The sequence below is a fragment of the Pinus tabuliformis genome, chromosome Q (genome assembly GCF_031772625.1).
Source record: "Pinus tabuliformis cultivar Carrire ecotype Pingquan chromosome Q, CPIR1, whole genome shotgun sequence".
NCBI classification, from domain to species: domain Eukaryota; kingdom Viridiplantae; phylum Streptophyta; class Pinopsida; order Pinales; family Pinaceae; genus Pinus; species Pinus tabuliformis.
This window is the reverse complement of record NC_142296.1, coordinates 377,831,482-377,855,255: the sequence shown is the minus strand read 5'-3', so window position 1 is coordinate 377,855,255 and position 23,774 is coordinate 377,831,482. Positions and strand designations below refer to the sequence as shown.

The 23,774-nt window shown below is 37.1% G+C and overlaps 1 protein-coding gene and 1 pseudogene across 1 annotated transcript in view; one reads left to right on the top strand and one right to left on the bottom strand.

Annotated features, from left to right (window-relative positions):
* Positions 1-23,774, top strand: part of LOC149219743 (GDSL esterase/lipase At3g09930-like) — a 52,179-nt gene that overhangs the window by 21,145 nt on the left and 7,260 nt on the right. The window lies entirely within an intron of this gene.
* LOC149219744 (DNA polymerase delta catalytic subunit-like) lies at positions 797-23,038 on the bottom strand (annotated as a pseudogene).

Sequence of the window (23,774 nt, the reverse complement as noted above, 5' to 3'; positions counted from 1 at the left end):
AAAAAAAATAAATGTCCATAATTCAAACTATTGTCTCTCTAGAGACAATAAAAAAAATTATTTAAAAAAAAAAATCTGCTCAAACTATTGTCTCGGATTTGCTGCCAAAAATTATTTAAAAAAAAAAAAATCTGCTCAAACTATTGTCTCGGATTTGCTCCTACCAATCTATCTGTGTATCCATCTCTATCTACCTATCCATCCATCCATCCATTCAACTATATGCATGTCTGGATATACATATGTAAGCCTGCAGATCTATGTTTTATAGTGTGTGCTCTCCTAAAATTTGGGATATGCGTGCACATTGCATTTATAGGGTGTGCCTTGGGAAGTATGTATCCATTTTGACTTTTTCTCCATCTCATTTGCAAGGAGAAAAGATATATCGAACTGGTTAACATTAAATAACAAGGACTTGACAATTACTGTACAATAAATAAACCATGCTCATCCTGATTCAGGGACCAAATAAATTCCCTGGTCCATTAAATCAGAGAAACATACACCAGAGAAAATTCAGGAAAACAAAAATATTCGATAATACAAAAAATTACAAGCTACACAGGCAGCATCCTCAAAACTGCCAGCGCAAAATATTCGATAATACAAAAAATTTCATCCTGATTCAGGGACCAAATAAATTCCCTGGTCCATTAAATCAGAGAAACATACACCAGAGAAAATTCAGGAAAACAAAAATATTCGATAATACAAAAAATTACAAGCTACACAGGCAGCATCCTCAAAACTGCCAGCGCAAAATATTCGATAATACAAAAAATTACAAGCTACACAGGCAACATCCTCAAAACTGCCAGCGCTCTAGTTGCACCTCTGCTTCAGTTAGGTCTTTCTGAGCTTTCTTCCTACGATAAAATATTGGGCAGTCACGACTGCAATAAGGATAGGACATCAATGTAAGTATAAAAGAGATAGTAATTGTAAAAAAAAAAAAAAAAAACATCCTATTAATTAAAAACAAATACATGATCACACAAATGTTACAAAATACATCCATAATGTAAATTTAAATCATGTTATGAAAATGTAATACTATGTAAATATAGCATTCAAAAACCTTGTGCAAAGAACATCTTGGTGCAGAGAGCCTTGGCACCGCTGACATTGTGTCCATAGTTTACCAAAGAGCATTTCTAATTCCCTCACTAACATTGATCAAATATTAGTGTCATATGATAGAAAATCTAGGTGAGAACAATAGACACAAGGCCTACTTTAAATTCTCCAAATAAAGAGTAATGGTATTAGAATACCAGCTTACCATTTGCAACTGTTTTCTGATACAATTCTGCTTCTCTTCCTTTGCAATGTGAACAAAGTGTCTAATCTTCTTTGCTGCAATGGCAACATGAAATCAGGTAACATCATGAATTTCAGTATGAAGCAACCTAACCAGACATTCTTATTATAAGAAAGCTAGACAGTTTCTTACAAGGAGAGCAGGCATGGAATCATGCAACCTCATAGATTTTTCCACATCAAAAAGATGAACCCTAGTAGCTTTCTAAAGTGCCAAACTGAAATAATAGTTACTCTCAATTGTGCACTACTATAAGCAAGGAAACCACATGCAGGACACCCTCTACTTGTATTAACTAAATACCTGATAGGTGTTTTACAACCAATACAACTGAGTTGTTTCTTGACAAATTTCATAATTCCACTATTTGAAGGAGTTGATATGGAAACTGCTCGTGTGTGACTACCATGAAGAAGCTCCTTGCTTGCATTCTTCAAAATGGGCTCAAATATTCTCAACAGCGGCTACAGAGCAAAAACAGGCACTAATAAAAAACACTTAGCTGGAAAGAATTACTATCTATCAAGATATATTTGAAACACAGGTGAAATTTTCAAAAAGAGCATAAACAGCAAGTGATGATGCTTTGGTCTTTCACCTTGCTCAGTTGATTCTCCAGATAATATTGTGGATCAATAGGGATGTTATTCTCCAGTACGTAAATTGGATCCTCAGATTTCTCATATGCCTAAGCCCAAGTAAACACATTAGTCATTATATCCATAATCCCTCTGTAAATTATGCCTCCAAATAAAACATAACAAAATAATTAAAATAATCATTTTTTAGTGCAATATCGAGACTTATGCTGAGCATAGAAGGGGTTAATTATTACCTTGGCACCTTTTGCAGCCTTTATGATGACATATGGAACATGATCACCCACAGTTGCAAGCATCCCTCTGTAAACCAGGGGCAACTTGGCTTTAAAACACAACAAAATAATTAAAATAACCATTTTTTAGTGCAATATCGAGACTTATGCTGAGCACAGAACGGGTTAATTATTACCTTGGCACCTTTTGCAGCCTTTAGGATGACATATGGAACACGATCACCCACAGTTGGAGGAGTTGCAGCATCCCTCTGTAAACCAGGGCAACTTGGCTTTAAAACACAACATCAATTTAAAAAATCCAACAATGGACTCATTGTCAATAAAAAGCAAAATATTACAAGAGTCTTTAGATGCACTGCAGTAATAAAAATAGAGAGATAGGATTGAAATGGAACCAGAAGGCATTGCACCATTCATTATACTTGTTCTGAGAAGTTATTTCCAGTATTTACCTTCCACATGCGCTCAGCTAGTTCCACATGTGCTGCCTTGACTGCATAGTCATCTCCAGTCTTTGTCAGACCTTGACTCAACAAAGAGATTGTTAGCACAGGCAAACAACAATGCCCTTAAGAATATGCTGATAGCCTTGATAAAGGATATGACCTGCAAACATCTGTTTCTGCCGCAGCTAAACAGTAATCAATTTTTCTCAGCATGAGATTAAAAATGTAGATATATTATATATTGTCATGTTTTGTTTCTCTTCAATTGTATAAGAGCCTCCCTTGACACTTCTTCCTCCCATTGCTAGCAGTAAATATTGACTGAATCCCTTCCAAGTACAGAATGTAGGGAGAAGAAACATGACAGACTTAAAAACGAAACTTCCATGGCCTGCCCCAACTAGGTATATAGTATATACTTCTAACACTTGAAACCAGGAATATGTAATAAGTGACTTGCTCGCAATGTAAATCTCCTCTTCCCCCTATCATATTTTATCCATTTCAAAAGTAACAAATGGTCAAACAAATTTGGTCATAAACATGCAGAAGGATTCATTGTTCTCACCTTAGTTATCACCAAAAGTGACAAATCCATTCTATTCATTAACAAGTCAGAAATAGTGTTCTTGACATACTGCACTGCACCAGGTATGTCACGATCAATGAGTATTTTGTGAAGGCACTCTGTAACCAAGTTCTTCACCAGCAGGCAATTGTCCCTTCGCATTGTTTCAATGCCTGTTGATATGGAATACTTAAAAGATCAAGAATATTTAATAATTAAGAAGGTATCAAATAAATTATTTTTCTAAGAGCATTTTGAGCCTTCACAAACACTAAGGCCTATCTTTGAAACAAAAAGATCAGGTTTGTCACCTTTAGTATCCATTTTGTCATAAGCATCTGGCTTTGTCCACAACAACCCAGCATATCTTTTCTTGCTGATCAACAAGAATGGGTAGTATATTTTTTCAAATTCTAGTTTAATAGGCTGCATAAAAGCATATGTTAGATAACACACTGATTAGATGCCAAAGATGCACCAAACAGATGCAGATAAGCCACAGAAAAGCATAACTGATCATCTTGTCCTGTGCATATTTACGAAGATCTCATGGAAGTGGAATGTCAAAAGAAGATTAGTTTTAAAAAGAAAGGTGATATTAAAACATTCATCCCTACAAAAACATCATTAACAACTCTAGAGGCTTCACAGATATTTAAAATTCTTGACACTGTACCTTTGTAAATGTACCACTAATATAATCTGAGGCTTCCCTCCCTAGCGTCATGGCCTCTTCTATATTTGGTACACCAAACTGTATCATAACTGAATCTATATCTCCATATACAACCTAGATTCAAATATAAAAATATAATATCAAGATTTACAGTAGAAATCTTGGTTAGGATCAGATCACCCATTATGATTTCAAGAACTTGGACTATCACCAATACAACAAGTGTACTTCCTGTCATTACTGATCCAGTTCAAAGGTTACAAATGCCTTTAGTTGCTAAATAATAGCCTACCTCAGCATTGTACTGGTAACCACCAACTATTATGAACCTTTCTTCAACTAGCCTCTTTGTATGCTCTATCATTTGACGGCCTGACAGGTGGAAAAAAAATGAGATGATTAATGATATGAAATTTTAAAACAATATGTAAAATCGATATTGTCTGATGGAACAGAGAATGTGTCAAAAGATCAAACTGGACTTGTAATCAAAATATAATAAGAGGGCCTAAGCATATCATCTTAGTTGTACAAGTACACATGACTAATTAATGCAATTCAAGAACTCGATCTTATTTGTACAAGATTGTCAATTACAGTTCATACCCAAAACATTATGCCAGGAGGAAGAAAAGAATTACATGGATATAATTGATGCCCAAAAATAATCAATGTGAATGGCTGATACATGCATATATAGAATAAGAGAGGACTGCAAGCATCTCTATCTTGTAAGTAAAAGAAGCACCAATAACATTACAACTAGGAAAAACAAGGGGAGAATCAAGGTGTCCATGGATTTAATGTTTTTTTTCCATGGAAGAACTATGAAATTACCATAGCTCGTCACACTCGACGAAATCTCCAAACAGGGAAATTGCCCAACAGTGGCACCAGTAAACCCATAAACTGAATTCGCACTTATCTGCAAGTGCACACAGTCAAAACTATTTTATGTGTTTCACCAGCATACCTAGTTTTACTTTTATTCCATGTCCAAGCCATAATTAATACAGACTTGACAAAGCTATAATTACCTTCAAAGCCAATTGTCGGCCATCCAAGACAGCCTTTTCAAAAGGATCTTTAGCCTCCTAAACAAGATTACAGGAAGTTAAAAACTGAGATGCTAAGTGGAAAAAATACAAGCATGTAACATGAACATAGGAAGCACTTACTTCACCACCTTTAGGTCTGCCTTGGCTCTTTTCCTGGCAGCCAGTAACTCTTCTAGGATCTCTGGTAATATGCCCTAGGAAACAGGAAAAAGAGCATTCAATTTAGCATCATCGAAAATGGTCAGCATATGATGGTTAAAAAGTAAATAATGAAATAAGTATCAGTGTTTGACATGCAAAGACATTAAGGTCTTAGCATCCTAATTTACTTTTAATCCTTTCTAGTAGCATAGCTTCTGGTGCCTATGTTAGTGTTACAACGGTACAACTGTGCATTATACAGCTGGGATGACTAGGACAATGTATTGGGATCTCATCCACATAGCAATTTGACTGCTAAAGTCTACCATACATGTTAGGGAACCTATCTACTTTTTGTACATTGACGAATCAACCAAATCTGAATCTGAATCTACTGAAAATCTCATTTGCTTACTTACCCGTGTTCGAGGACCAGCTCACCTCAACTCAGCCAAACCTCCAAGACCAAGAAATAATACATGTCAACTTCACTTGCCAGTTTCTTATTGCACCATGGGATAGAGTTTTTTAAACTAACTGTTAGGACCAGGTAATCTACATACAACACAAATATAAGCATATCAAATTTATCATAATCAAACAAATAATAAAATTTAGGACCTGCAACGGTCTTAGTGATGCCCATAATCTGTAAGTACTCATAAATCCATGAGTACCAAGCACAAGAGGCTACTTTAGCCCAGAAAGGGACTTCTTCAACTTGCACACATGGGTATCCCATCCTAACAAAGATATTATATTTGAACCCAAGCTGAAAAAAAACCATGAATCACTCTTCCTGCCACCTACATCTCTGGCCCTATCAAAATCCACTAAAGCATGCAGCAGCTCAAAGCACTGTGCCAGTGTGCCCTTTAAGTACCTCGCATACCTCAGACCATGGAGCATATTTGTAGCAACCTCAGCTCAACCATATATTAGCAGCCAAGCTGGACAATAAATTGGTGTCTGAGCCCCCCTTGTTTGTGAGACAAGGGATCTCATGCACACAGCAATTTGACTGCTAAATTCTACCAAATATGTTAGGGAACCTATATACTTTTTGTACGCTGACGAATCAACCAAATTTGAATCTTAATCTATTGATAACTTCAAAATATGTATCATAAAAGTAGCCTATGGTTTATTGTCCATTATCCGAAACTTCTTCAGAATCTCAATTGCTTACTTACCCCTATTCGAGGACCACCTCACCTCAACTCAGCCAAACCTCCAAGACCAAGAAATAACACATGAGGTGTATATCCTTCATGTCAACTTCACTTGCCAGTTTCTTCTTGCACCATGGGATAGAATTTTTTTAACTAACTTTTAGGACCAGGTCATCTACATACAACACAAATATAAGCATATCAAATTGATCATAATCAAACAAATAATACAAGTTAGGACCTGCAACAGTCTTAGTGATGCCCTTAATATGTAAGTACTCATCAAAAAAACAAAGTATCTTCAAAATTTGTTTTGTTGCACACATAATTAGTTTATGTTTGGACCCTCACAACCTAGTGCGCTCCTTAGAAGCTAGAGCGATGCACATTCAAGTTATTAAAATTTAACACATATCAATCCTTTTTGTCCTCTTTTTGGGAGGCGCTACATTAATTGTGGGTGTGGAATGCTCATCACATTGAACACCCTCCTCATTATTTCTGTCTCCCATTCGCTGAAATTCAACAATGGTTTCCTGCCAAGGTTCAGGAATGACTATTGGATGATTTTGTGCAACAAGCAAATCATCATGTGCTTGTATCTCCTCCCCATGCTCACTCCCAGATGTTTCACTTGATTCCTATACACAACACACTTTAACTTGTTATAATAACATTAAAACCTCCAATTGATTTATTGCATTATTCATATAATATTATAAACAACTAACCTTGGATCCATAACCAGTAATTATTTTTTCCCCTCGATTTATCATGTGTTGGCGAAGACCTTGGGAACCATGTAATACAACATATTTTAGGTCTTCCTCTGAAGCTTCCTTTTGAAACTGGTGAACCTACATTAACAAAGATAATCATATCTATAAGGTAAAATAACTAATAAGATACAATTAACTCAACGTGACCATGGTTACTTTGCCTAAAATAGAAAATATAATAGATGGAAATATCACTTACCATACCACCACGAATACTATTATATCCACCAGAGCCTAATTTGTGAGATCCAATTTTTGACACCCTAGCTTGGGTTGCTTTTCTTGTATCTCGTAGGCATCTCTTAGCTCCTCCTTGTGCAGATGGCGTATAGTTTGGATTTCTAAGGACTTTCCTCTTAAACTTGGCATCTTTCATAAGTTCATCCCACGTCACTTGGTCTGTGATCCAAGCTGGACGTGGATACATCAAGTTTTTTGTCAACTTTGTCCTTAAATTGGACCTCTTTGAGTGCATGTATTTACTTGCAATCTGTAAAATAAGTTCCTTATCAAATCCAGGATTACCAAATGCTATTACTACATCTTTAAATAGTTCCTCTTTTTTGGCATTGGCTTGTTTCCTCCAATCCATTTGGATGGTATTTCCAAATAATTCTTCTGCACGACGAAAAATAAAGTGATAAAATTTCAGCCCTGTTTCATCCTTCAAGACATTTCCTTCTGAAGTGAGCAAGATTGTAACTTCTTGCATTCCTTTTGTGGTCACCGATGATATTGTTGTAGTCTTGGGGATTGAGGAAGGTTCCCTTATAGATACATTAGGCACTGTGTCACTTACTTCCTGCATTTACAATGAAATTGTGGAACTATTAAGAACCCAACCAAAATATGAAACTATTTTTCATATCTAAAATAATGATCCTAAACATAACAAATGAAATTATAAAAAAAAAAAAAAAAAAATTTACCTGTTGATCTCTTGCAAGAGCTACACTCTCCAACAATGACATTTCCCATAACTGAATTTGTTCAATTATTTCTTGTCTGATTTGAACATTTGTAGGAATATCTGGTAGGAGCCTTAACATTCTTGTTTGTGAGTCTATAAGACTCCTCAAAGAAACTTGTTCTGGTCCTGGTGGGAGAATGCTGACTAGACCCACATTTGATGTAGAGGGCATGTTATGGGGTTCTGGTCTAGGTGTAGATGGCATAACATGACCCTCTATACCAACAGATTGTGTAAAGGGCATGTTATGGGGTTCTGGTCTAGGTGTAGATGGCATAACATGACCCTCTATACCAACAGATTGTGTAAAGGGCATGTTATGGGGTTCTGGTCTAGGTGTAGATGGCATAACATGACCCTCTATACCAATAGATTGTATACTTGTTGGAGTCACCCTAGAAACATCCTGCAAGGCACAAATATAAATAATAAGATGGAATAACAGATGAATAATGTTGAAATATGTAACTAGGTTCGGTCTTCATAATGACATATCTAATCACAATTCTATGTAATTTATGTAAAAAAAGGAAAAAGAAGATTATTTTTGTTATGACTGAGGCATGGGTTTCATGAACACATGAAGAAGCAAGTCCCATTATAGAATGACAATATCTCGGAAGACTCATTAAAAGAAGGTCATGAAGGTGGCAAATGATCAATGAAATGTAGTGTAAAGTTGCAAATAATCATGGCAACCAAAATACTAATCAGTACAGATAGGTGTCCATGAGGTATGTATAATAATTTTCTTTTAAAGGGTCCATCATAAGATGTAGTAGGGTTGAATTTATGGGTTTATATTTTAAGAAATACCCTAGTATTTAGAAACCTTAATCTTAAGGTATTTGTTCCCTATGATTTGATTTCTAGGGCATGGGATAAACTCTAGAATGACATAAAGGGAAAAGAGTATGATCTAATGTTTGAATTTAAGAAACCCTAAAAAGGCCTCTTGATTACATAAAAACCCTAAAAAAGTAACTTGACATCATGTTTTGGAATAACATATTGCTTGGGTTACTTGTTAAAATAGTATTGTATGTACAAGAAGAAAAAAACATATGGGGTGATCCATTTGAAGGCATGATGTAGCTCTTCGTAACACCTCATAAATCATGGAGTCGTTGTGCAAAAACTTTATTAAATATATGCCCTAGATTTCTCAACAAATAACATAATCAAACTCACATAAATAAATGGTTGAATCTTACATCTTGCATAACATTAGATGTATATGGGGGCATTAATGATCCCTGCATGCCAACATTGGTTGTATTGAGGGGCATAAATGAATCCTGCATGCCAACAAAATGCACGCTTAGTAAAAACACAAATATTAATAAATATATATAGTGAAATAAGTTAACTAAATGCACAAAAATATTGAACAAGTTTTACCACTATCATTACCTTAGATGTTTTATAAGGTGTTTTGGGGTTGGAATGACTTTAGCAATTGCCTGCATTCCACAAACATAAATTAGCATAATATAATAAGGAATATAAGATAATTGAACATATAAAAGACAATATTCAAGCTTACCTCATGCATCATCATAGCAGCGTCTTGCCCTCGTGCATTTGTTAACATTTCCATGAAAGTAGTGAATATCATTGAACCCCCCATAGTAGCATCAGTAACACCCATGGGTACATTCTTAAAAAAACACATAATAACATAAAAATAAGAAAACCTTGATCAAAAAACCGATAAGAAAATAGAATCGGTAACACCAAATATGTGTTGAGTGAGCATTGAAGATCTGTCCAACACTTTGAGGCAAGCTTATCAGAGTGTTCTGACAAGCATTTAACTAGTCACAAACAAACTTTTGAAGTATCATTTTAAAGTTATTTCTAAAAAAAAATCCAACCTCTAACTAAATCAACAACATAAATAATACAAATACCAAAAGCAACATAAATACCTGGTCTGCCATTTTGTATAGAATAATGTAATAGAAATCTACGAAGAAAAGTTTGTGGACACTCGTTAGGATCATTACATAAATAAATGTTGAAATATATGACAACGTGTAAAACCATAAAATTATTCTAAAATATGTTGGTTTAAACTTCTATGCATGTAATACTAATTTCATTGAGGAGTTCTCTGGATTATATTACAAAGGGTAATGCATTGTCTTAAATTGTTGTCGCATAATGCAAAGTAATCTCTGTAGAATATCTCCTTGCTGCCTATAAACATTACTTCACTATCTCATTGCAGCCACAATCAACTCCAAACCAGACCTTGCTTGCCTCAAAACCCCAGACCATACCTCAAGATGATTTGCTGCCACATAAAAACCTTAGGGGTGATTCGTTGCCACAAACAATCCCTTATAGGTGGTTCGCTGCCACAATTGATACCTCAGGGATGATCTGTTGTCATCAACAGTGCCTCAAAGGTATCTTTCTATCCCAGAATTGCTTCATAGACATATTGTTGCCACAGTGAAGCCTCAGATTTAATGTGCTGCTATAGATAATGCCTTAGAGATAGGCCAATGCCTCAGATAATGTCTCAGGGATGATTTGCTGCCCAGATAATGCCTCAAGATAGTTTGTTGCCACAGTTAGTGTTTGTTCGATCATTTATATAACAACATTCGGAAGTTGGATTAAAGTGAGAGATTTTAGAAAATTAAATGAAAGTCTGGTTGGTTGACTCTCTACAATTATGGATTGAAACCAACGAGGTTCCATATATGGTGCTCAAAAAACAAACAGTGTTCCTAACAAACAAGCATCATTTTGTATATAAAATATTTAAATAAATTATCACCAGTTTATATTAAACTGTGAAATCAACATTTGAAAAGCAATGCATATGAAGCATATTAAGCATGCATGGAAACTACTAATCGGAGTCCAAAGAATTATTATGGTAGATGAAGCGATATGGTGTGTTGCCTTAGAAGAGCACCAATATGCAATAAAGAACCCTAAAATATGCTTGGAAAATGAAAAGACATAAAATAATGTAGAGCACTGGTGGCAGAGAGGGTATAAAAACTTAGAATTATGTTTAACCCTCCAATATAGTTAACCACACATGGAATAAGTGAATTCAAATGAATGACAATGCAGTGAATGCCCATGAGCTCTGGTTTCATCAATTCATGAGTAAATGTTGGTGTGGGATTAAACCAAATAATGCCAATTTCATGCCTCATACTTCTCAAAGACCCAAGCTACAAATATCATGGCTTGGTATTATACCTATGCGCAGATTTATGCAGATTTGAGATGTTCAGAGGAGAATCAATCATATTTCCATAACACCCCTCTCGAACCTATTTCATGCTAACGAATTAGAGTCTAGTGCCAAACACATGATCACATATCCAAGCAAAAGATCATCCCAGTGCATCTCCTAGAATGGTGGATATCAAGTGACTCAAACTAATGAAGAGAAGCCACGATTTGACTCCAAGACTATTGAAGATTGGAGAAATTCACTTTTTCGTGTTGCAGACATTAGTGGTTTCGAGCTGGAGGCGTGCAATACTGGGTGAAAACTCAACCTTCACTATCAATGATAGTATTTTATGTTTGATAAATAGACATAGACGTTTGTTTCTCACTGTTATATTTATTTTCTTCTGAATAACTAGCAAGGATCTGGAGATGGAGCTGCTAGATAAGGTGGTTAAATGTCTGTCGAAAATAGTGAAAAAGCCAGAGTTGCCCGTGGCCGACTATCCAACAGGCTTGAATTTTAAGCTTCAATATTTTGAAGAGATAGTCCTGTTGCAGCAACAACAAAGGGGGAAATCTCAGATATTGGGGATAGTGGGGTTAGGTGGCGTAGGAAAGACAACTTTTGCAAAACATTGAAAAAAGATGAGATTTTAACCCTGTTTTTCATGTGGCCCCATGCCTTTTAAAATTGACAAATATATTTGGTGTAAACATGCTGAAACCTTTGCACTACTCTACTAGGAATGGAAAAGAGTATATATCAAGACTATTGCATACCAAACAACTAGTACCAAAATGATAATGTTGATGTCACTAAGTTCTAAACATTGAAAATAGATACAATGAAAAGACAAGCACCTAACTCAATCAATATTTCCATACTATTGAAATATATGTCCCCCAAATCTAGACTAGATGACCTAAATTCACTACCCAATGATAGATAGAGAAATAGGTACTTTGAGGCCAAATGTTTTAAGAAAAAACTAGATGATAACATGGGTAAAAGTATGGAGAATATTGTGAACCCATATGTTAGAAAAATGAGATAGGGAAACTTGTAGTAGAATTAGTGTTGGTAATCTTCCAGTATGAATGTCACTAATAAATTTAGCTCCGATTGTACTCAAATGTTTTTATAAATATCCTCCATAATATTCCAAGGAATTTAATAAAATGTTTTGAGATCAGAACTAGTTTCAGAAATCAATTTCAAGAGACAAAATCCAATAGTCCTAAGAATAAAAAAGAAGGTCCAATTCCTTCCTTGTATTTGGGGATTAACACTATCTTCAGGTTGAAATAAATTTACATTTTTCCAATTCCCAAGTGAAATTTCAGATCCATGTTAGAAAATTTGTAAACTCAGATACATCTAACCAGTATGATGTTTGCACCAAAAGAGAATAGGTCTCTTCTAAAACATTCATGGAAATGAGATGAGCCATCATCTCTTTCATGGCACATTAAATAAGGAAACTAACACAATCTCATGTAAATCAAGATCTAGAATGCACCTAGACATAGGAAACTCGAGGATGAATATCTATCTTGAGTTCACACAAATGGTCGATGTATGCATTGTTGTAACTCTAAATATCCAAAATAAATTTAAATAGGTTTGGCTAATGTATATGTTAATTTATAGAAATGTACTTCAAAGAAAACCCAAGTGCCTAGAGAGGGGCTGATGACATAAAATTGAAAACCCAAATCATGGTTACAATACTTAAATATAAAATGCTATGTTGTTTAGTTTGAACATATAAAGGAACTTACAAGCATATCTTGCATGAGAAGTGTGGGAAGAGGTTTCAGAGAGGGAAATATGGCATCATTTAAAACAATTCTTTTCTCAAAAACCACTTCGTGCAGATTGTTGCATCTTTGAAGCTCTCCTCCTTTCCATTGTCCAAAAAACTTCATAAACCATTTTTTCCATCTATACATAACCATCCTGAGAGACGACAATAAAGATGGGAATAGACCTTCCATGTACTACCAACTTCAATTCTGCCCATTTTGTGTTGAACTCATGGAAGACCGGGAGGCCACAAAATTGGTGCAACCTAAATTTTTAAAATGTGTTTATGAGCAAACCATAGAAAAACCCACAACAGATTGAGAATGAGTAGTTATGTAAGTATAAAGGTCCCCAGAATACAAGGTTCCCATTGATAAACAAAACGAAACCTCAATACCCTTCGAGGGGCCAATAATAATGCAGAAAAGCCACCGAAAATTTAGATTGAGATAGTAAATTGGATTATCACAAATTTGTCTCATAATCCATGATTCAAATGTAGCAAATTATAAGTTTCTTCCATGGAAATAAATCGAGTACTGCTGGAAACACGAGAAATAACTTGTTGACTCAACAATAAGGTAAGATGAACAAAACACATCCAAAAACAACCAACTCCATCAAAACCATTCGAGAGGAGACGTGGGATTCTGGGGGGTGCTGCTTTGGAGGTCTGTAGTAGCATATGTAGATGGATCAGCCTCGTGACATTTTTCTAACATTTCGCTGAAACGTTTCATAACCTCCTCATACTTATTAGGTGGATCAAAGACGTGGAATTTCTCTAACATTTACTTGAAAATCCTCATGATCTCTTTATACCTATTGAGCGTAAAATGGGCCATCATTAAATGATTAAAAGTCAATGTACTCAGTGTCATCTCAACCTCGTAGATGGTTTTCAGCATATCGAACCAGGCTTCCATGTCCAACCTAACAATGAGTGCTCAAAACTATGTTATATGTAACGAGATTCCATATAACACCAAGTTATTTAATAAATTTACAAAGAGAAACAACATTATGCCCTAATAAACATTATTGCCCTAAATTTACACTCAAATTCAGGACGAAAGGGTTAAATGTCTGTCGGAAATAGTGAAAAAGCCAGAGTTGCCCGTGGCTGACTATCCAACAAGCTTGAATTTTAAGCTTCAAGATTTTGAAGAGACAGTCCTGTTGCAGCAACAGCAAAGGGGGAAATCTCAGATATTGGGGATAGTGGGGTTAGGTGGCATAGGAAAGACAAATTTTGCAAAACATTTCTTCAATATGAAGAAATCAGATTATCACAGATCCTGCTTTTTATTTGAAGTTAGAGATAGTGCAGCTAAAAACTCTTTAAATTCGTGGCAGAGAATACTTCTTAAGGCCAACATCTTTGCAAGGGAAATACATCAAACGGAAAATACCTATGGAAAATAAACCCTTTGCTGTCTTCCTTGAAACTTCTAGCTCGGCTTCGAGTTCCTTTGCAAAATAACAGTGAAAGCCCCAACATATAAAAACTAAAACAATTTAGCACCAAAAAGATTTTCGGCCTCTACACCAAAAAAGTTTCGGTGGTTTCAACGGTCTTGTTTCCATTTTAAGATGGCCTAGCCCGTTGTTTCCTGCTATTTCCCATGTATGTCTCCCACTTTTCATAAGAATGAGGGTCTTAATATCTATCTCCCGCCACCCATGAATAAATGAGTATGTACTCTGCAGCCATTGGGCCTCGTGCCCTTAATGCCCATCACAAAAACCCTAGTCTCATGGCTTTAATAGATCAATAACTTAACACAAGCCCATTCTTGGCAACAAGACTGAAATTTCATAACCAAAACCAAAAGTCTGAAAACGAGGAATTATTCCTCTAAGTTCGGCCCAATCCCTATGAGTTATTATAACAAAACCCTCAGCCTTAGGCCAGAGAAACCTTTTAAAAATACATTACAAGGATAGTATTCTTTCCAGTTCACAGATGAAGGATGTTAACTAATATCCCTAGCCTAGTTCAACAAACAAACACATACCTGGTAGTGGGCGCCAAGAAACTAGTAGACCCAACCGCAATTCAGCATGACTCCGAAGACCCACACCATAGCCAACTAGGGTTGCACATTCAAGTAGAAAACAAGATGAGTATGTGATGACAAAACAAGAGAAAAGCTATAAAACTCAGAAACTATTTAAGTTTAACACCTAAAATGAATATGCGCTTACCTGAAGAGACTATCCAAGCTAGAAACCCTTTCTGAAAACAGAGACTGTGTCTCAACGCACATCGTGTTATACCACTGAAAAGAACCAATTTCGAAGGCAACCAGAAGTGGGCAACTTGATCAAAGGCAAATTGTGGCGAGGTAAAGTAGTGGGTAGAGAACCATAACAGAGAAAGACAGAAATGAACCATTTGAGGACTCGACAGACTAACACTCCTGGCTCGACAACCCTGGGAGATCACCTCAAGACACACAATGTACCAGGATCTAACACCACGACCATTGCATTTGGAAGAGGCATCTGCACCATAGAACCGATCCATATTCCCACGGAATGATTCCAACTAGAGGCTCCTTGGTAGTGGAACCATGCATAACCCTAGGCATACGACAACCAAGGTACCAACTGGAGGCTCCTTGGAAGTCAAACCATGCATAACCCAGGGCTCTTAATACTTAATATATTTTAATTTAAATCTTTTATGTTAAATTTATTAATAACAAACATATATTTAACTTAATTTGATTTCTTATAGGTTTAAGAATGTTAAATTCCATAAGAATTTTAAAATGTTATGTTATTTTACATAGGTTAAGGTTCTGTTTGAAGTTGCTTTTTTGAATTGACTTATTATTGATCTACTTGTTGTACTATAGGTAGTGTATATATTTCATAGTAAGTAATCATTGTACTATAGGTAGTGTCTAGTAATTTTTTAAGGAGAATTCATCAAAACAAAGAAATCTAATGAACCATAATAAATATCATATTTATTGAAGGGATTTTATCATCATAAATTACCAAAATGTAATTTGAGTGACTAATAAAATTATACTATTACAAATAGATAAAAAAATTCATTCCACATTCATAAACACTTCAAGGTGGAATGTACTATTCTTTAGTAATTACACCTTATTATCTTGACATCTTTACTTATGTAATGACTATCAATCCTTCACTCTTTATTTGATTATTTTGATTTATTGTAATTGTTTTGCATGTAGGTAAATTATTTAAATAGAAATGACTCCAAAAAGGAAGAGTCAATCAACTACATTTTTTTATGTATATTTTAAAACATCAAAGACTTATAATGTTAAAGATATTCCATATATGCCTCATTTGAATGATTATGCTAATGAAGATATGAATGAAGAGTATTTTGTTGATATAGAAATTCTTGGCAATAAAAAGGAAGGACATGACGGTGGATCTAGTGGTTCGAGGAGGAAGGCCTTCTCAAAACGTGAATTCCGAGAAGAGTGGATGATAAAACATCCTTGGGTGTATAGTATCAACGTTGAATATCACAAGACTCATATGAAGTGTAAAATTTGTGAGAAATACAAGGCTCAAGGTCCATGGGGTATTGGAGATGGATTTAATACGATTCAATATGATGTTGTGAGAACTCATGCAAAATCCATTATTCATCAAACATCAACTCAAAGAAATTTGTATGACACTGAAAGGTTTGAAAATCCCATTAAAGAACACATAGTGGCTATAAGTGAGGCTAATAAGGAAATGGTCAGAACTACCATTTAGTTAGCATATTTTATTGCAAAAAAAGATATTTCAATTTTTACTTATGAAGATCTTTGTCATATTCAAATGCATCTACAGACGCCTAATATGCCTTCTCGAGTGGAGTATTCTTCCTACATAAATAGAAAGAAGCTACTAAATTCATTCACTCTATATCAAATTATCTTGAAGAGGTGCAAACTAGAAAAGTGTTAGAAAATCCCTTTTTCTCTCTAATGTTAGATGAAAGTATAGACAATGGTTTGGAACAACACCTTGTTGTGTATTCTACATATCTAGATTTAAAAGGTTTGGGCCCTCCAGTCACACAATTTATGAAAATTATTATTGTTCCTAGTGGAAAAGGAAAGACTATATATGATACCATCGTTAATTTAAAGGAAACAAGGTAGTTGGAAAATGAGAAACTAATAGCGGTTTCGACTGATGGTGCTTCATCTATGGTTGGATGTGAAAATGGATTTGTCACACTGCTAAAGAATGATTTAGCAAATTTGATTGGCACTCATTGCATTTCACATATTGAAGCACTTGTAGCATCATATGCTTTGAAAAAGATACCTGAGTATTTGTATGTTGAGACAATAACAAACAAGGTATACTCATGGGTTGGAAATTTAGCAAAGAGAAATAATAAGCTCATTTCCTTATTAGAGATAATGGAATTAGAATCCTTGCAGGTTCTTCAAATCCATGGGATTCTATGGTTCTCTATTTTGGTGAAGCCCAAAATAGTGAGATAGTTATCGATCCTAGTATACCAAGCACGGGGTGCTTGTTTGAGTCCATAGAACGCTCGCTTGAGTCTGCACACATGCGACTCTTTGTTGAATGTCTCAAACCCCTTCGATTGCTCAATATACACCTCCTCCTCAATAACTCCATTGAGGAATGTTATCTTCACATCAATTTGGTGGATCTTCCACCTCATCTGTGCTAACAGTGCTAGAATTGACTTGATGGATGAGTACCTTGCTACTGGAGCAAAGGCCTCCTCATAGTCAATTCCCTCCACCCGACAGAACCCCTTGGCCACAAATAAGGCCTTGTGTTTCTCTATGCTCCCATCTTCTGCATGATTTATCTTATAAAGCCATCTCGAACCAACCACTGATGTGTTTGTTGGTCTTTGGACCAATTCCAAAACATTGTTTCTAACAATGGAATCATATTCCTCTACCATAACATCAACCCATATTGGTTATTGCACTCCTTCCTCGAATGAAGATGTTTATGTCTCAACTAGCTCACTCATCAAAGCCATTTACCCAGTGTACTGATCCTATGACCTCCTTTTCTTTCACTGTGATGTGGGTGCTCCCACATTCTCTCGAGAATCCTGCAATAATTTGTTAACTTCCCTGGTCTGCTTCCTTCCTTCTCTGGATGTCTCCACTCTCTGCTCCTTTTCTTGTGGCTACTCCACAACTTCCTGAGGTTCTTCCTTTGGAGCCAAAAGCTCCTGATCAGGCTGCAATTGAAGCTCCCTCTCAGGAGAACACCTCATTGCCTTCTCCTCATCAAACTTCACATCTCTTGTGACCATTGTCATCTTGAGAGATGGAGAGTACACACGATAGTTGTGAGTTGTGTCTGTGTACCTGTTGAAGGCTCAAAATTCTCTGCCTCAACATTATAAGGGAGACCACCTAGCCGGGAACTTAAAGCAGCTCATTTTCCGTTGAGGCCACTTTGATGAATTCGCCTAAACCATTCCCAATGTCTCGCAAATAGTCTTCGTCCCAACACTCCAGAGGGAGAGAATAAAGGCGCAACCACACCGGGGCCCAACTCAGATCTTCTTTGTCCGGGTTAAAGTGCTCGATCCATCCTCTTAGGTATAGCCCTGCTGCATTGAAGAAATATGGTCCTCCATCCTGGTTAGTCATAAGATCACGTTGGTCACAACCTTCCTAGCTTAAATAAACAAATGGTAATACTCTTCATCTTCTAAGTTATGTAATAAACAAGTGAAAGAGAGAAAGACATGAAGAGGAAACACATGGAATGACTTTTAGTTCTTGCAACCATGCATGTCATTGAAGACAGAATGATTCAACAATGATAAGAAATATTTTAAGATACACTAAGAGGTGTATTTCAAAAGATGTGCTTTGTTTTCCATACCTAGCCTCCAAAGGGTTATGCATCAGATGGATTCTTCATGCGGTACTGATATTCTCTCATACCTTCGGTTTCTCAGTGTTCTTATTTTTCTCCTTAGCTCCTTGAGAGTCATTTATCATGTCATCATTCTTCATGGCCCCTGAGAGACATAATTGTGTAGTTTCAGCGGGTAATGACTGTTGCGGGATGAGGCCCTGGGGGGACACATTTACATAGTTTTAGGATGCAAGCCACTTCTATGGGAGTAGGCGCTAGGAGGACACATCCATGCAGTTTCAGGATGCAAGGTAGACTGGGTAGTGCCTTGAATTATACGAACTTGGATAATGTCTCATCTTTCTTCCACATGAAGAAGATCCAACATTTCTGTGAGAAGTCATAAATAAAAATGACAAAATATTTGTATATGGCAGTGGAGGTTGTCAAGAAATGTCCATAAACATGATAGTGGATCCTTTCTAGGACTGCATGTGCTTTGTTGTCCCGATCATGGAATGTGGATTTTATGTACTTCCGCAATGTACATCCTTTGCATAATGTTGGGTTGTGTTATATTCTTTCCACGACTAGCCCAAATAGTTAACCAGGGGGTTAGAGGGAGGGAGGAGCCCGCCTTCGTTGCACCGATTGTGTAGTGGGGGGTCACAGGGGGTTTGAGGTGTACCTGTAACCCCACTTTATGGGGTCTGGGACAGCGCCCTGGAAAATTTTGGTTTTGGACCCTATGTTAGGATGGGCAGACCCACCTATGGTTTTGTGCATGATTTTTGCACATGTTTTTAGACGTGATGGTTTTCGGTCCATGGTATTAGATGCAATGGTTTTCAGTCCATGGTATTGGATGCTTCGTCATGTATAAATATGTATTATAACATTGAAAGGAACATAATGAAAAAATCAAGCTGGTAGTCCCGGTTTCGAGATCCAGGGGAAAAACTCTGTGTATATGTGTTTTATGTGTTATGCTCTCGTATTGTTTATTTTCTGTGTTTTAGAATTTGTATGCAGGTAATTTTTATACGAGATTAAAACCTACACATACATCCTACTACTTAAGTGTGCCTTTGGGGAGGCTAGTGGTTATTTGTTGTATAATATTCGAGGTGTCATGATGCAAATGGCCAAGTATTTTGTGCCAAAGTTCATCGACATTGCGACTTGCACTTTCTCTGCCTTAGTGCTTAATGCAACATAGTGTTCCACATCTAGATTATGCAGGTTCTTCACACGAACCCCGATCTGCTTCACTTGTCTCGTGGCTATGTGTCTTAGGAATGCTTTTCCTTTGATTAATATCACTTCACAACCATGGTCTTCCAAAATTGCAACAAAGATGATATTTTTCTTTAGGCCTAGAGCAAACATGACATCCTTGAGCCTAATGCAGGAGCATTCGACACTCTTAATCAAACAAGGAATCCAAAGTGGAGCAAGGAGGATGACGTGGACCATCGGAGTAAACATGGGACATTTCTATTAAAATAGAGCTAGTTTGATGGAATTGATAAAGTCTCTAGAAGACTTATTTAATGTAATCTACCATATGTATGTATGCATGTAGAGAGAATTGGGGACAGTTGAGTGATTCATGGAGAGGATTTGATCGGATCCTTTCAGTGATCTGATCCAATGTGTTTATAAATGATGAACCCGCGTGTTCAATAGGAAAGAGTGAGAACAAAGTAAATTTGTGAGAACAGAGTGATCAAAATGCAGTTGAAGGGGAATTTTCTCCCAAGGCTGAAATGCCTTAGATCAGTAATCATATCGTGTATAATATAAAGTGTGTTCAGTGTTGATATTGTGTGGATTTCCGTGTGTGTATATGTAATAATTCCTTTTCATGTTATCCGTATATATATGCGATGATGGCTTAATTCCTGTGTTACGAGATTGTTGATTGACCATCGATCACTATAAAGATCGATGGCGATCCATTGATTAACGAAAATATTGTTATATATGGTGTGTCGTGTGTAGACAAAGTCGTTGGCAGAACTGTGTTTTAAGCTCAGAATCCATCGGCAGGTAGCCAAATCTGACAAGCGGTGAGGGTACATGCAAGATACAAAGCAAGGATTAATGCAGAGGAGTGTACTGACTACATACATATCATCAAACATCTTTCATCCCACTTAGGATGTCTTGCATCGTGCCTGGTTAGTCATAAGATCATGTTGGTCACAACCTCAGTAGCTTAAATAAAGAAGTGCTAATACTCTTCATCTTCTAAGCTATGTAATAAACAAGTGAAAAGGAGCAAGACACGTAGATCAAACACATGGAATGACTTTCAGTTCTTGGAACCATGAATTTCATTGAAGACGGAATGATACGACAATGATAAGCAAACTTTTAAGCTACATTAAGAGGTGTATTTCAAAATACGTGCTTTGTTTTCCATACCTAGCCTCCAAAGGGTTATGCATCAGATGGAGTCTTCATGCGGCCCTAATATTCTATCATACCTTAGGTTTCTTGGTTTTCTTATTTTTCTCCTCAACTCCTTGAGAGTCATCTATCATGTCATCTTTCTTTGTGGCCCGTGAGAGACATAATTGTGTAGTTTCAATGGGCAGTGACTGTTGCAGGATGAGGCCTTGGGAGGACACATTTACACAGTTTTAGGATGTAAGGCACTACTTGGGACGAGGCCCTGGGAGGACACATCTATGCAATTTCAGGATGCAAGGTAGACTGGGTAGTCAAGGGACAAAACTACACAGTTTTTGGAGACAGTGGGTTCCAGCTGAGGGAAGGACACTGGAGGAAACCACTGCGCATTTTTGAATGGTAAGGGAGGTTGGGATTTTTGCATATTGCACGGTTCGAACAAGCAACAGAAAAGCTTGAGGGTTACATATGTGAAGTATGTAGTTCAGGAAAGTTGGATGAGGCTAGGTTGCTAAGGAAACTCCGAAATTTAGCTGTGTGGGATTTAGTGGAACTTATGTGAATAGTGATAAAACTTCACTATGATCACACACTTGAAAATTTATCGATACAACATAGACCATCCAAAACATATAACACATACTTCAATTAATGCAACAACCTTTGTGGCAGCTTACGGCAAGTGCGGCTTCGATTATAGACTTCGGGAGGATAAAGGGGACACTTTTGTAATACAAAAAAGATACAGAGAAACCTGATCTTAGAGATGTTAAGCATCAGTCATCATCACAAAATGCAACTGTTGGTGTTGGACTTCCCCAACAGAGAGGAAACCAGTCCAAGAAGCTTTGAAGACTGCCCCTGTTATGGGGGAAACCAGCCATTGAACTAGAATAACTATTTGAAAGTAGACCTTGGTTTTCCAAAATGAACAAAGAGGAATGCAATCCTGAACCAAAAACATAGGGACATAACCAAGTAACAGTATGCCATTTCCACCTAGCAGAGAGTCAACTAGAGAATTCAAGACACTTGGCGTGAAGACAAAACACATCCAGACCACAAAACCAAGAATCATAGAAACATATCCGCTTGGAAGCCAGACACCTTTGCGAGAGACCAAAAACCACAAAAAGTGAGATGAATCCACCTGGGAGCCGGAGACCTTTGCATGAGGCCACGTGTTAGGCTGGTGGTTCCACCGAAGCTGGCTCTTCCTCAGTTTGGAAGGAAAACTAATACCAATCGTCATCCTCTTGAGATGCGTTGCAACCTTGAACAGTTGGAGAATCTATAGTGCCTTCAACATCCATCTGTCACTTACCAGCGTCCCCAGATTTATCTTTGTCATGCAGAGCCTTACTGCTTTCACCTTGCTGCTTGTTGCCGATCCCATGACTACCTGTCTCTTCCCTGTTCTGCTTGTTCCCACGACTGGACAGAGTAGCTTGCGTCGTAGACTCTTCCTTGAAAGAAATTGTGATGGTAGCAGTGATTGTAGGCCTGTTTAGTGAACTGCAGAAACGCGATTGTGTGTTGTGAGGGCCAAAAAGAGGAGGGAGTGGGATATCCATAGTGTGGACAGCATTGTCCCTCCAACCTCTCCCACTTCTGGTATTCGGGTAGCTATAAGTGGGGTTAATGACCAAGTTGGGAAATTCAGTAGTTGAGTCTAGGGAGTCAGAGGTGGAACTGGTAGAAGCTCGCGAGTGGGTAAAACCTCCATGCGAACCTCCATGCCTACTGCGCATGTTGTGCCTAAGGCGAGCCATGGCTGAATTGATAGCGGAAGAATTGGAATGAAGGCGATGATGAGTGGGAGCAGGGGTGGGCGAACCATAATCAAGAAGACAATGACACGAATGTGAAAAATGAAAACCATTACCAAAATCTTGACAAGGGAGAATTAGGCAGTGACTGCCTGTAGCAGTTCTAAAACACAGTTCAACCGCTTGCGAAGGACAAACGCCATGGAGAAGGGGAGGAGTAACAAAACGGTTTGGAGGGGCCATGGTGTTGAAGGAAGTGAGCTCTTCATAGCTTTCAGAGTCAATAAATGTCACCTACAAGGTGTTTTTAATCCATCTGCGGTGAGCTCTCAGGATGAAGCACTTAGCCAGATGGCTTCCCAACCCGCCAGCGATCCATCTTTTCATTTAAATGCCGTTGTTGACACCCGCATCCGGGTACGTTTCCTCTGCATTTTCCCTTTCCTTTTGCACTAGATCATTGAAATCCTGCAATTGATGAGTATTGGCTATAGTGCTAAGAGCTCCTACATGAAGAGTCTTACCACTTTCAACGCCAATGTTTGTTAGGAGGTCTGCTACTTTGTTACCATTCCGACAAGTGTGCCTGATGGTAACTGCTCTATGAATGAGAAGCCACTGTTCAATCTGTTCCAACCTTTACGCCAATCTCCAACTGCTACCCACTTTATGTGTTGGAGTTCCCTGTAAGATCTGGTTGATCATGTTAATTAAGATCTAGGAGTCCCCTTCAATTATG